The following is a 15,160-nucleotide window of genomic DNA, read 5'->3' as shown; positions in this document are numbered from 1 at the left end:
GACGCTGGACTCAAACGTTTCCAGCAATTAGACGGCCCCTGCTGCTGTTTGACTGAACATGACTCAGGTGGCCGTGTCGGGACAAATCGCTCAGACTGTGCCAGCTGGGATTTGTATGCCCTGCGGATTAATACATTCCCACAACATTTCATTTCTACGTTTTGTATTTGAATGTCAGGCTTGTTGGGGCAGGTTTAGTTTGAACTTGTCTAAAGATTCACAAACTGGCGAGGAAATCACCCGGGACCTAAACATGTACTGTCACACTGTGGATGCTCATTTCAGTGATTCAGTTTAAACCACAACAACACACAGGGCGCTTCGTATTGTAGGGTAACGACTCTGCAGTTATAACGTATGGATGTGTGTGTCCACTGGTCGCTGTGGGCCCAGCACTCAGTTTCACACCCTTTTTTCTACTCTTGGCTCTGGATGATGTCATAGAGAGATGGCTCATGAGGCCATCTCATGCTCAAAGCTTCTGCCGCCCCTCCCTGAGCCTAGTTCTGCCTGAGGTTTCTTCCTGTTAAAGGGAGTTTTTCCTCCCCACTGTCGCTCATAGGGGGTCATATGATTGTTGGAATATTGTAGGGTCGACCTTAAAGTGCCTCGAGGTGACTGTTGTGATTTGGCGCTGTATAAATAAAGCTCTGCCCACCTGCCACTCAAACGTTGTATTTAGGACAGCCAATCAGAAAGCTGGTTCTGTGACAGTGTTTCCCCGGTAACCGTGGCGCTCTGACTGTCAGCCTGAAGCAGGGCTGAGCTCCTGTGGTCCATGTCCTCCCTGCTCACAGGGACTGTTTCCTTTTCAGACAGTTTGTGGGAGTTTCTGGTTTGATTTGTACAAATTTCTCTTTGAGTTTCATCCAACTGAGGATGAAATGATCCAGTAATTACTCCAGACCACTTAAAGGACCAGTTCAAAGTGTCCTGAGCTGATCTCGGTCCTCACTTCCTGAACATTAGACCAGAGGATCAATATCACTCTCATCACTCCATCCATTAAATATGAAGCGTATGGGCTGGAACACTCACTCAAACATGCTGGAAGAGCAGTTCCAGTCATGGTGACGCAGCAGTGTGACCTCTAACGACTGCACTTCCTGTTCTCTGCACCTACAGCTCCGCCCACGAGTCAGTCGAGCTTTGCAGAAGAGCAGACGTGTTTACAGCCTGCTTTTATTCTTCATGGATAGTTTCTACCGTCAGTAGGGGCGTGGCCTGTTTGACTGACAGGTGGATGTAACACATTTATAATGACATCTTACTGAACTGTATTAGGTTTCAGTGTAAGCTCATAAAGTTTCCAGCAGTAAGCGAGTCCAGCTGTGCAGAAGTTCACTTTCGTTGTTTACATCTTCTTGCAAAGGTACATCTCCGTCCTCAGGAAGTTCTTCATGCGGTCGATAACACTCTCATCGCTCTGCGCATTAAAACAGTCTCTGCTGCTCAGCTGGAAAACTGGGTGGTGTAACAGAAGCATGAATATATTCTGACTTGTAGATGATCAAACCTCAGACTGCTGTGGGGAAAAGTCCGGCCCTGTAAATGAAATCATTAGCGGTCTGATTCAGACTGACTCCCACACTGAGAGAGAAGGAAACAAGCTCCAAGCTTCAGCTTCTGTTCTTCCTCCAAGCAAGCCTGTTATTACTCCAGCCTGTAATCACACAGGGACAGTAAAACCTGCTGCACACACACACACGAGAACTTATTCAGACAGCAATGACCCGCTGTGCCACACGGGGGCGATAGTGGGGCTAATAACAAATCTCATTAATTTATGTCTTTTTAACGTCTCTTGCAGGATTGGAGGATTGAAACAGCCAACAGCCCGTCGGAGAGGAGGACCACATCGTCCCCGAGCTCTGAGGGCTGGGTGACTCCGGTGGATCAGGTGCTGCTGATTGAAGTCCCAGCTGCTCCACCCTCCTCTCCAGGGCCTTCAGAAAAGCCACACAGACAGGCTGGTGGTTGTCCAGGTGTGTTGTTCACCGGTGCTTTCTTTCATCCTCACGATGCACCAGCCTGTAGATTTTGCCACTCCTGCGATTGTAGACGTTTCTCAGATGGTGTTTAAGGATGTCTTGTATAGAGAGCTGCTTTGACCACATGTACTCTGTTCACAGCACAATCTGTCAAATCAACTCAGACCTTTTATTTATTTACTTATGTATTTTGGCATAAAGAAGGAATTGCCCACACTTGAACTGTCCAACTACTTTTGGTCCCGTTAAAAAGAGGGTGGTACCGACACACGAGCCAGGCAGAGATGACACAACAGCAAAACACTACAGAACAAACTGCTTGAATGGAGAAAAAGATGCATGCAAGGCTGACATACTGTATAGGACAAAGGGGCATGAATCACAAAGTGGTTTTAGGAGAAGTAGAAACACACGAGCTTGGAACTGGAGTTTTGAAAAGCCAAAGCAAAGAAAGAAAGAATTATAGCAGTGTTTTATGATGTTGAGAAAGCATGTATGATAAGATGTGGAGACAAGGTTTACTAATTAAAGATGGTATCAGGGCGACTGCACAGATGGATAAAGTAAGGACAGGAAACAAGTATTCAAAGACGTGTATAGTAGGAAATGTAACACCACAGTGGAGCAGAGCGAGTCACTTATTATTTTATCATTTTCACTGATGATAAATGATGTGTTGTAGACGGAGGAATGGGATTTCCCTTTTTGCAGATGATGGCGACATGTGTGGAAGAGAGGAAGGAGTTTATTACTAGAAAGGTACAGGAAGTGGTTTTAAAGCTGAAGGACCGTCACGCGAGTGGGTACGAACAATGTTTTTACAAGGAAAGACATCAAGTAAGGACGTTAAACTAAAGTAGAAGAAGTGAAATAACATTTCCTGAGGTTTGGTTTGATGACACGTTCAGACAAATGCAAGAAAGTGTTAAACATCATGAGAAGTTTGAGTGGACGTGACAGAACAGGCCTGAGGCTTATATACAGGTCAGTGTGTGCATGTGTGGCTCGGGTTAGATCGTGTCCAGTACGGAGCATTGAGACTCTGTACAGGTGAACTCAGACAGGTAGAACCAGGAGAAAGAAGAGAACAGTTAACACTGAGTTACTGGGCGGATCATCGGGAAACAGCTGGGCTGGAGAAAGAAGAAAAAGACGTGAGCCATTTTATTTGGACTGTGAATAGATCAGGTCAATAAGTCAAACGGTCATTACCAGAAATACAGCCGTGGATACTTCCAGAAGCTGCAGTAGACTCACTGTTGGAAAGGAGAAATGAGGAGTTTACTTTAAACTGGCAAACAGCACAGAAACATATTCATCAATATTGCTGTCATGTGCAGATTGATACAGCATCTAAGAGTATATCTAACAGAGCGGGAGCAGCTGTGATTGTGTTTAATATCAACGTAGGGAACAGGATAAGCAGAGATGGGCAGTAACGCGTTAGTTACTGTAATCCGATTACTTATTTCAAGTAACGAGTAAAGTAAGGGATTACTATTGCAAAAACAGTAATTAGATTACCGTTACTTTCCCGTAGGAACGCTGCGTTACTGCGTGCGACGTTCGTGACAACAGCTGTGTGCAGATCAACAATGGATCACATATCGAGTGCAGAGAGAGTATGAGCGTGCAGCGTTTAAAGCGTGGAAGCACTGACCTTACTTTGAGTTTGATTCCATAAAAAGTGACAAAAACATTAGTGTCCGCTGTGCGTGGGAAGAAAACTTCTTTTTACAGCGAAAAAACCTCTAAACTTCCAACAAGCACCGAGTAGCTACGACGTAATGGGAAACTCACAGAGAAACTTGCGGATTCTTCCACTGACCGCGGCACACCTGCACCAGGGTAAACCTCCGCCTGCCCCACTCCTGCTTTACAGGTGAAAATAGAGCAACAGGACCGCTGAGTCTTTGACTTTATTTATTTTCTGCTGTGTTTTACTTGCATCTAAAAAATAATTTCCCCCAGGGATCAATAAAGTATTCTGATTCTGATCTATTTGAAAGACTGAGTGTAAACACACAAAATATTTTATTTTATGAGCTGGAATGTGCAGAAAATAGGTTTACATGTTAAACTAATTTCTTCCAGTCAGAGAATGTTGCAGATAATTAAAATTTTTGCTTGATGCATAAAGTTAAAAGATTAAAACTAATAAAACAAGTTTTAAAAAGAGACTTTTCCATTTGATTACATTTTGTATGATGGATTATGCAGAAAAAGTAGAATTGGGCTGAAAGATCTATCGCTTTATCACCTATTCAGGTTGTAAATCGTGTTTTTAAAAAGTAACTGAGTAACTAATTACTTTTGAAAATAAGTAATCAGAAAAGTAACGGGATTACTTTTCTGGGGAAGTAATCAGTAATTCGTTACTGATTACTTTTTTCAAGTAACTTGACCAACACTGAGGATAAGTGATGGGCTTTCAGCACAGACAGAGGAACGGCTGTGATGTTATCAGCCGTCCACCGGGCTGAAGACACCACACCATTAAAATCAGTCATTTGTTCAGATTCCAGTTCATTGTAAGTACGTTTCCAGTGCAGCCATTCAGAAAGTAGCCGGGACAGAAACTCAACAATACAGAGTGAACACGATGGCTCTGATGATTACAAGAAGACAACTGATTTACTGAAGAAGTGAAACTTATCAGGCACATCTAATTATCTTAGACACACATGTCTGTATGATAGGATCTAATCTTAAGTGACTTTCTGGTCCACACTCCATACCAGCTGCTGAAGGTAACGCACCAGTTTGTTGACTGTCAGCTGCCAATAAACACCAAAGAAGAAGAGTCTGAAAGCAAGGCAGGGAGGAGAGGGCCACAACAAAGGCTGGAACATCTTCATCCTCTGAGCAGCTCTCTGTCAGCTCTGTGAGGATCCTCAGGAACAGTTCTCCAGGCTTCCTGAAGGACACCCAAAGCTCTTTGGATGTTTCTGCCTCCTGTTCTCTGTCAGCGTGATCCCACACTGCTCCACGGATGCTCCGGGTCTCTGCGGAGGCCCATCCGTGACTGACAGAGTCTAAAGATAAAATGTTAAATTTGCTCTTCGATAACTTATCTTTTATCTGTAGACACAACACAGCTTATCTTTGAGCCTTTTTATGTTTGACTGAAACACAGAGCAGACTGAAGTCACTTCACAAACATGAGGAAAAGGTCCAAAGACGAACTATTGATCCAGACTTCTTTAGAAATGATAAGAAAGCCTTGAAACATCTCTGTTCAACACCAAATCAACAGTCGCCTACAGAGAGAAACTCAACAATCCGACGGTCCTAAACACTTGGCAACAGCGAGGAGGAAGAGACCCCTTGTAACAGGAAGGAACCTCTGGCAGGAGCAGGCTCAGGGAGGGGCGCCCACCTGCTGTGGCCGGTGGGGGTGAGGGCAACACTGTGACATCATGAGGACAGCTAGCTCTGTGTGCTCTGCAGCGCTGCGTGATGAATAACTCTTTGTCTTTGCTGGTAACACAGTGACCTCGTGCTCGAATTCCTGGTGGGGGAGCGCCTTCTCCTCAGGCTCCTCCCACACTCCCGCCCTGCATGTATTACTGTTACACATTCCTGAGTAAATACTGCAGGCGTGTCAGGTCCTGTCAGCCGTACTGCTCCAGCGCACACAAACACAAAGTGTGCGCCGTCGAGCGAGAACAAGTTTCTTCTTTTTCTGCAGTTTTCTTTACAGGACCTGCAGCTTTCCACCGTGAACGCCAAAAGGCCTACCTGCACCGGTCACCTGCTCCTAAACCTGATTGGCTGAATGCTACTCACTTTAAATGTTGACACGAACACTTCACTGTGCTGTATTTACAGTATTCAGTGATTACATTTCTGAAATTAATAATCCTACTCCCAGTTGTCCTGCTTTGCCTTACCACCACTCCATTTCTCTTCCACACCACATCCGGCGCTCCCGGCCTCGCTCTCCTTCACCTTGCCTCCTGCACACACGCATTACTCGTAATTATCCCGTCACACTTTATTTGTGTTTCAAATGTTAGTTTGTCAGATGTGAACATGTTTTGTAGGACCATGTTTTCACATTTTACCTCAGTTTGTGTTTGCAGTGTAGCGTTCCACTCTGAGGTGCTGCACAGGTAAGCAGCATTTAAAGTATGCCTTTATTCATTTATGAGACGCGTGCTTTCTTGGCAGCGGTTTTAGGCTGGATGCCACTCCTCTCCTGCCCTCTCCAGTGACCCAGGCTTGAGAGAACACCGCCTCTTTAGAAACCTTATCGAGATAAGAAAAGGTGTGGAGCAGCTTTCAGAAGCTCAGGCTGATGGAGACGAGATCCATTTGCCCGATGCAGTGATGTAAGTATTGATCTCTCAGCCGTTCAGGGTCACGCGAGGCTCTCGGAGAGGCTGCGGCGTGTTAGATCTGTGTTACTCGAGCTCAGACTCCAGTTTGGTTCTGCAGGTTTTGGTTTTCCTGACTTCAAAGTTTGCATGTGTGAAATGTTGGTTTCACTTTGACACGCAACACGTCAACATGCAACAAGCACAGGCGGTCTGTGTGTGTATGTTAGTTTGTGTTTGTGTGTTTGTTTGTTTCTGTGTCTGTGTTTGTGTGTATGTGTATGTCTGTGTGTGTTTCTCTGTGTGTGTGTGTGTGTGTGTGTGTGTGTGTGTGTGTGTGTGTGATTGTGTGTGTGTCTGTGTTAGTTTGTGTTTGTGTGTTTGTTTGTTTGTTTGTTTGTTTCTGTGTCTGTGTATGTTTCTGTGTGTGTGTGTGTGTGTGTGTGTGTGTGTGTGTGTGTGTGTGTGTGTGTGTGTTTGTGTGTTTGTTTCTGTGTGTGTGTGTGTGTGTGTGTGTGTGTGTGTGTTTGTTTCTGTGTGTGTGTTTCTGTGTGTGTGTGTGTGTTTGTTTCTGTGTGTTTGTTTAAGTGTGTGTGTGTGTGTGTTTGTTTCTGTGTGTGTGTTTCTGTGTGTGTGTGTGTGTGTGTGTGTGTGTGTGTGTGTGTGTTTGTGTGTATGTTTCTGTGTGTGTGTGTGTGTGTGTGTGTGTGTGTGTGTGTTTGTTTCTGTGTGTGTGTTTCTGTGTGTGTGTTTCTGTGTGTTTGTTTAAGTGTGTGTGTGTGTGTTTGTTTCTGTGTGTGTGTGTGTGTGTGTGTGTGTTAGTTTGTGTTTGTGTGTCTGTTTCTGTGTGTTTGTTTGTGTGTGTGTGTGTTTGTTTGTGTGTGTGTGTAACTCACTTCCACAGAACACTGAGCCAAACCTCAAACATGCAGCTAATCTGATCTCCCGTCACAGCTTCCTGCAAAGTTTGACCTGCGTTCTTTGTCACCAGGTTTTCAGTTTGCAGGTGTAACAGATGACAAGATAAGAGAGAACACCAGGACGTGTTCAGTGCTGCACACACTCCTCCAAATACACTGTTTTCATTAGAATGATGGTAAAATGTGACCAAAGAACCACTGTGACCTCTGCAGTACAAGAACTTTCATCTTTTACCAAAAGTATGTAGACAAAACCACGGCCATGCTTCAGTGGTTTTGTCTAAATACTTTTGCAGCAGGGATTTCTTCCGAGTTGGTGTCGTGATGTAAAGTGGTGTGTATGAGGAAGAACATTTTTCACACACTCTGTCATATCTGTGACATCTGCTGCGTTGAAGAACTGAATGTGTGTGTGTGCTGAATGTGGTGAAACGGTCCAGGCAGTGCGTGCCGTCTTTCTCTGCTCTCTCGTGGGTTCGGTTTGTTGTTCCAGCGTGATGACGGCTCCCTCACCTGCACTGACATCTCTTTGGAGCTCATTAAGTGTTCCAGTGAACAGCTCCCAAATCCACAGGTAACTCTGAGGATTACTCTGTCATGAAATAGCACGCACTTCAAGGCCAGATGAGGCCTGTTCTCTCCTCACTCCGTTGTCTAATTGGGAGCTGTGTATAAAAATGAGTCATTCCTAAAAAATATAAATATTGTTTTATTATTACAATGTTATCTATGGGCTGCAAATACACTGTACAGGGAGTGCAGAATTATTAGGCAAATGAGTATTTTGTCCACATCATCCTCTTCATGCATGTTGTCGTACTCCAAGCTGTATAGGCTCGAAAGCCTACTACCAATTAAGCATATTAGGTGATGTGCATCTCTGTAATGAGAAGGGGTGTGGTCTAATGACATCAACACCCTATATCAGGTGTGCATAATTATTAGGCAACGTCCTTTCCTTTGGCAAAATGGGTCAAAAGAAGGACTTGACAGGCTCAGAAAAGTCAAAAATAGTGAGATATCTTGCAGAGGGATGCAGCAGTCTCAAAATTGCAAAGCTTCTGAAGCGTGATCATCGAACAATCAAGCGTTTCATTCAAAATAGTCAACAGGGTCGCAAGAAGCGTGTGGAAAACCCAAGGCGCAAAATAACTGTCCATGAACTGAGAAAAGTCAAGCGTGCAGCTGCCAAGATGCCACTTGCCACCAGTTTGGCCATATTTCAGAGCTGCAACATCACTGGAGTGCCCAAAAGCACAAGGTGTGCAATACTCAGAGACATGGCCAAGGTAAGAAAGGCTGAAAGACGACCACCACTGAACAAGACACACAAGCTGAAACGTCAAGACTGGGCCAAGAAATATCTCAAGACTGGTTTTTCTAAGGTTTTATGGACTGATGAAATGAGAGTGAGTCTTGATGGGCCAGATGGATGGGCCCGTGGCTGGATTGGTAAAGGGCAGAGAGCTCCAGTCCCACTCAGCCCACTGGTTTGGGCTGGTATCATCAAAGATGAGCTTGTGGGGCCTTTTCGGGTTGAGGATGGAGTCAAGCTCAACTCCCAGTCCTACTGCCAGTTTCTGGAAGACACCTTCTTCAAGCAGTGGTACAGGAAGAAGTCTGCATCCTTCAAGAAAAACATGATTTTCATGCAGGACAATGCTCCATCACACGCGTCCAAGTACTCCACAGCGTGGCTGGCAAGAAAGGGTATAAAAGAAGAAAAACTAATGACATGGCCTCCTTGTTCACCTGATCTGAACCCCATTGGGAACCTGTGGATGATGGACCACAGGTTCCCAATGGGGTTCAGATCAGGTGAACAAGGAGGCCATGTCATCATCAAATGTGAGATTTACAAGGAGGGAAAACAGTACACCTCTCTGAACAGTGTCTGGGAGGCTGTGGTTGCTGCTGCACGCAATGTTGATGGTGAACACGGCCTCTCTGTGTGAGGATCTAAACGTATTCTACGCTAGATTCGACACAGCGAACACCATGAGACCGGACAGTGTGCGCACCGCGGATGACGTCAGTGCGCACACTGTGTCTGAGGAGGATGTGCGGAAGTGCTTCAGGAAGGTGAACGCACGCAAAGCTACTGGTCCGGACGGGATTCCCGGCCGCGTCCTCAAGTCATGCGCGGCTCAGCTGGCTGGAGTGTTCACGCACATCTTCAACCTTTCCCTCTCTCTGTCTGTAGTCCCAGCCTGCTTCAAAATGGCCACCATCGTCCCTGTACCCAAATCCTCCACCATCTCCTCATTGAACGACTGGCGACCTGTAGCCCTGACCCCCATCGTAAGCAAATGCTTCGAGAAGCTGGTCAGGGACTTCATCTGCTCTGCACTACCCGACTCACTGGACCCTCTACAGTTTGCATACCGCCACAACAGGTCCACTGATGATGCCATAGCCCTGACACTACACACTGCCCTGTCACACCTGGAGAAGAGAGACACGTATGTGAGGATGCTGTTTGTAGATTACAGCTCAGCATTCAATACCATCGTTCCCTCGAAGCTGGACAGGAAACTGCAGGATCTAGGACTGAGCAGCTCCCTCTGCAGCTGGATCCTTAGCTTCCTGTCTGACAGACGCCAAGTGGTCAGACTGGGCAGCATCACCTCATCCCCCATCACACTGAACACTGGTGCTCCACAGGGGTGTGTACTGAGCCCTCTCCTGTACTCACTCTACACCTACGACTGCACAGCCACTAACAGCTCCAACATCATTGTGAAGTTTGCGGACGACACTACAGTGGTGGGTCTTATCACCAACGGTGATGAGACGGCTTACAGGGAGGAGGTCAGCGCCCTGACCCACTGGTGTCAAGACAACCATCTCACCCTCAACGTCGCAAAGACAAAGGAGTTGATAGCGGACTTCCGGAGGTGCAGAGAAGTACACACCCCCATCACCATCAACGGCGCTGCTGTGGAGAGAGTGAGCAGCTTCCGGTTCCTTGGTGTACATCTGGCTGAGGATCTTACGTGGTCAGTACACACAAACAAAACAGTGAAGAAGGCGCAGCAGCGCCTCTTCTTTCTCAGGAGACTGAAAAGATTCGGCATGAGCCCCCGCATCCTCAGGACCTTCTATCACTGTGCCATTGAGAGCATCCTCACTGGATGCATCACCACCTGGTATGGCAACAGCACCGCCTACAACTGCAAAGCTCTCCAGCGAGTAGTGCGGTGCTCTGAACGGATAATTGGAGGTGAGCTTCCCTCCCTCCAAGACATCTACAGGAAGCGGTGCCTGAGGAAAGCGGGGAGGATCATCAAGGACTCCAGTCACCCCAGCCATAAACTGTTCAGACTGCTTCCATCAGGAAGGAGGTTCTGCAGCATCCGGTCCCGTACCAGCAGACTGAGAGACAGCTTCTTCCACCAGGCCATCAGACTGCTGAACACGTCATAGATACCTCAGCTTCACTACTGGAACTTCAACATTATGCACTACACACTGTATATAAATGCCACTGTTTTGCACATGTCTCAACTCTGTATATTTTATTTTATTTATTTTATATATTTTATTTATTGTTTACTCTATTTAATTTGTAAAATATGTGTACACACACACACACACACACACACACACACACAGGTAGAAAAATATTTAGTATACACATCCAGAAATGCATATACTATTATATATTGTACATATATTTATTAGTTTCAGATGTAGCCATTCTTGTATTTTGCTTGTTTACATTATTGTATTTTGCACAACTCTGTTGCTTGTGAAGCTCGCACACAAGAATTTCACTCACATGTGCTGTACCAATGTACCTGCACATGTGATGTGACAATAAAAGTGATTTGATTTGATTTGATTTGAACAGATCAAAACACTGACAGAATCCATGGATGGCAGGCTTTTGAGTGTCCTTGCAAAGAAAGGTGGCTATATTGGTCGCTGATTTGTTTTTGTTTTGTTTTTGAATGTCAGAAATGTATATTTGTGAATGTGGAGATGTTATATTGGTTTCACTGGTAAAAATAAATAATTGAAATGGGTATATATTTGTTTTTTGTTAAGTTGCCTAATAATTATGCACAGTAATAGTCACCTGCACACACAGATATCCCCCTAAAATAGCTAAAACTAAAAACAAACTAAACACTACTTCCACAAACATTCAGCTTTGATGTTAATGAGTTTTTTGGGTTCATTGAGAACATGGTTGTTGTTCAATAATAACATTATTCCTCAGAAATACAACTTGCCTAATAATTCTGCACTCCCTGTATGTGTAAAGCTGATTCCACACATCCTTTGAACCCCAGACCTTAACCATCCATCCATCCATCCATCCATCCATCCATCATCTATCCATCCATCCATCCATCCATCATCTATCCATCCATCCATCCATATATCCATCCATCCATCCATCCATCCATATATCCATCCATCCATCCATCCATCCATCCATCCATCTATCCATCATCCATCCATCCATCCATCCATCCATCATCTATCCATCATCTATCCATCCATCCATCCATCTATCCATCCATCCATCCATCCATCCATCTATCCATCATCCATCCATCCATCCATCCATCCATCCATCATCTATCCATCCATCCATCCATCCATCCATCCATATATCCATCCATCCATCCATCATCTATCCATCTATCCATCATCCATCCATCCATCCATCCATCCATCATCTATCCATCATCTATCCATCCATCTATGCATCATCCATCCATCCAGTTTGTGTCTGAGGTTGTTCTCCAGGGTCTGATCCAGCGGTGGCGTGGCCTCTGCTGGCAGCAGGATCATTTTTGGAGTATGAATGCAATGATCTGATCAATAATTTGATTTCTGTTCGGACGCACAGCCAGAGAGGGATTACAGAGAGCGACTGGAAACAGTCCACTTCAGTGGCACCATTAAAGCAGGCCAGTTTAAATAGCAATGTGGGTTCTGGAGCCGGATGTTGGAAAACTGTGACTTGTGACTATAAGAATTTGATATGATTATCGCGAACCTGACCGACAGGAATGCAGAGTCCCAACCAGTTTGTTGCAGGTCTGTGTTTTGCAAGTCAGATTGTGCAACAAGGGAGAGACAAACCATCTGCAGGAAGAGTCATTTGTCTCTCACAGGGTTCCTTCATTTAACCTCACATTGAAAGAGCAGGGACCACCCCCTCTGTGTTATATCACAAAGAGGCAAAAGTAGGAAAAGCTGTGATAAGCAGGGTTTAGAGCAGCCTGCTCACGGGGATTGCTGACCTCGTTATCTGAAACTGTAGCCGTGTTTCATGTGATCGTGCTCCAACACAACAGAAGGTCAGCTTTAAACCTGCAGAACAATGACGCGCTGCGGCAGATTGATTTCACTCGGGCGTGCCGGTGAGAGACACGGTCCCCCAAGCCCTCAGGTGTTCTTCACCTGAGTCATCACAGGCATGCAGGCACACATGCTGTGATTGGACAGTTTGAACACATACAGACTTTGATTGGTTGTTCAAAAAAAGCCTCATAGTAAAAGGAAACACAAGAAACGGGAAGAAGTTAGGAAAATATTTTGACAATTTTTATGGCTTTTCAAAAACATGATTTTCATTTATTTTCTCATTTAGTATTTTAGTATTTATACAAATGTTATTTCATACAGAGAGTTTTTGTAAACATTAAAAACAGAATCATAAACCCCCCCCCCACACACACACATATATATATATATATATATAAAATTAAAAGAAACATGTCACACAAACAGTTTACAGTGTAGAACATCATCATGTATTTACAGCGAGGCCAGTTTCCACAGCTGCTCGTGTTGTATTCAAAGACACGCGTCTCGTGTTTCAGACAACAGAGGACTCACATCTTGGTTTTAATACATTCTGTTTGTGTGTTTTCCCAAACCGGAGACGGTGAGAGATGTTTATGGCTTTCAGAAACTCAGCTACAGAGATCCAGATAAAACCCGACACAGCAGTTCCTCTAACAGCCAGCAGGGGTCCAGCAGAGAGTCAGCCCCACAGACTCCCATTAAAACTTGATAATAATGATGTTTCCAACGCTGACACATAATCTTTGGATGATTACATGTCACCATTCCCATGATTGGGGGCGTGGCTGCTAGGACCGGACCCCTGCATTCATTTTTATTCCGTTATCCAATCACATGGCTTGCTATGCGGATTGATATCAGCTGATAACCCTGCGGTCTGAACGAGGTCACGTCTGTCTCTGAAAAAGCTCAAATGGTGCCGAGGCTTCACGATGAGCCCAGAATCAGAGGACGAGGTCACGGCGGCTTTGTGAAAACACACAAACTTAAACTACCAAAAAGCTTCTGATTGTGTGATCTGCAGACCTGCTATGATCTTCAGCTCCAGTTACCAAGTTTTTCCTTTTTTAATAAAGTAAACTAAATAAATACTCTTCTTACTGGAGCTCAGTGCACGCACTCACACACCAGACAAACCAAACTGGTGGATCAGCTCAGAGCGCAGGACTCAGAATACTCAAACGGCTGCCTGGAAGCTGAACTTCAAATAAAACAGGGCGCGGCGTGAGTGTGCGCACAGCTGTGAATCATTTAAAACAGCTTCTGTCCAATCGTGGTTAAGAATGTCAGCACCTCCTCGAACCTCACCAAACCTTCCCTCCAAAAGTCAAAGAATGTCCCCGCCCACAAACACCCCCCCCCCCCCCCCCCCCAACTCTTTAAGCCCCGTTTTCCCGTCACCTCTTCCCTGCGTGTTGAATCTTGCCCTACTCAAAGTTTCCTCCCTTTGTTTGTGTGCGCGCACTTCCACTAAACACTGCAGCAGCACTTTAACGCAGCGCTGCGACAGCCTGAAGGTAAAGCTGCAGGAGGGAGGCAGCCGGGGTTATGGAGGGACCCCTGCACTGTACCCGTGTGTGTGTGTGTGTGTGTGTGTGTGTGTGTGTGTGTGTGTTACAGCATTCATGTGTTTCCCTGTTAGTGCTTTCAGGGAGTTTGAGACCTGCTCTCTGATTGGTGGGCTGACAGCACCCCTCATTAATCACAGACTGAGCTTCCAGTTACTGCAGGTAATCAGAGTAAAAGTGAGCGCGCTCAGATCGGGCTGAGCTCCTGCTTTACACCAGCTGCTCTTTCTCTCATGTGAGTGGGACGGACAAAATATTAGAAACACCAGGCCGTGCGATGCTGTTTATCAGGAGAAGCGCCGATCGCAGCCTGCGCGATGCAGGACTGAGCGCAGACGCTTTCACTCGTGGATCGTGTGCACACCTTTGATGGGGACCGTCTGACCGGACTGTTGGCGATTTCAAAATGGAGCAGCCTGAGTAAACATCGTTCCATGTTTTATCTGAATGCCCGCAGTGGATGATGGCTGGAACAGGAACGTTATAAATGCTAAAAATAAACACTGCCAGGATAAACTGAGGTATGTGGGATCCCACGAAGCTTCCAGGGAAGCCTCTAAACCTTTACTTTAAAATGCTCTGCTGCATTTGAAATGTCCCCCATCACACAGGCCCCGCCCACCCGGTACAGACCAAGAGATAAACCAAACCGCAGCATTATTTTAACCCTGGAAACCTGAAATTTCTACATGTGTGGCCTCCTTTGTGTTTGTGATCAGCCAGGCATCACAGCTGTGTGTGTGTGTGTGTGTGTGTGTGTGTGTGTGTGTGTGTGTGTGTGTGTGTGTGTGTGTGTGTGTGTGTGTGTGTGTGTGTGCTCCTCAGGTTTCAGCAGGATAAAGAGAGTCACTCATTGTAGCTGTCAGTGCGTCAGCTTCAGCTCAGGAAGCGTCTCAGTCTCAGTTTTTCGGTGTTGTGAGTTTTGCAGAGGAGGCGGCGGTGAGACAAAGAATAAAGTTTGTTAACAGCGAGAGAAGAAGAAGAAGAAGAGAGGAGGATCCAGTGATACAGGAACATGGAGGTAAAAATAAAAA

At 45.5% G+C, this 15,160-nt stretch overlaps 1 protein-coding gene across 1 annotated transcript in view; it reads right to left on the bottom strand.

Annotated features, from left to right (window-relative positions):
- Positions 1-14,859: 14,859 nt before the first annotated feature.
- The window catches only part of LOC146643011 (cell adhesion molecule CEACAM5-like), a 20,240-nt gene continuing 19,939 nt past the window's right edge, over positions 14,860-15,160 (bottom strand). The window contains exon 10 of the mRNA XM_085395467.1: positions 14,860-15,160. This exon is cut by the window's right edge and continues 208 nt beyond it. The gene's annotated coding sequence lies outside the window, so the exon portion shown is untranslated.

This window comes from Rhamphochromis longiceps, linkage group LG22 (genome assembly GCF_057381845.1).
Source record: "Rhamphochromis longiceps isolate RC_006_pf linkage group LG22, R_longiceps_female_GT1.1, whole genome shotgun sequence".
In the NCBI taxonomy this organism is placed as follows: Eukaryota; Metazoa; Chordata; class Actinopteri; order Cichliformes; family Cichlidae; genus Rhamphochromis; species Rhamphochromis longiceps.
Note: the sequence above shows the minus strand (reverse complement) of the source record. Positions and strands in the feature narration are given on the sequence as shown.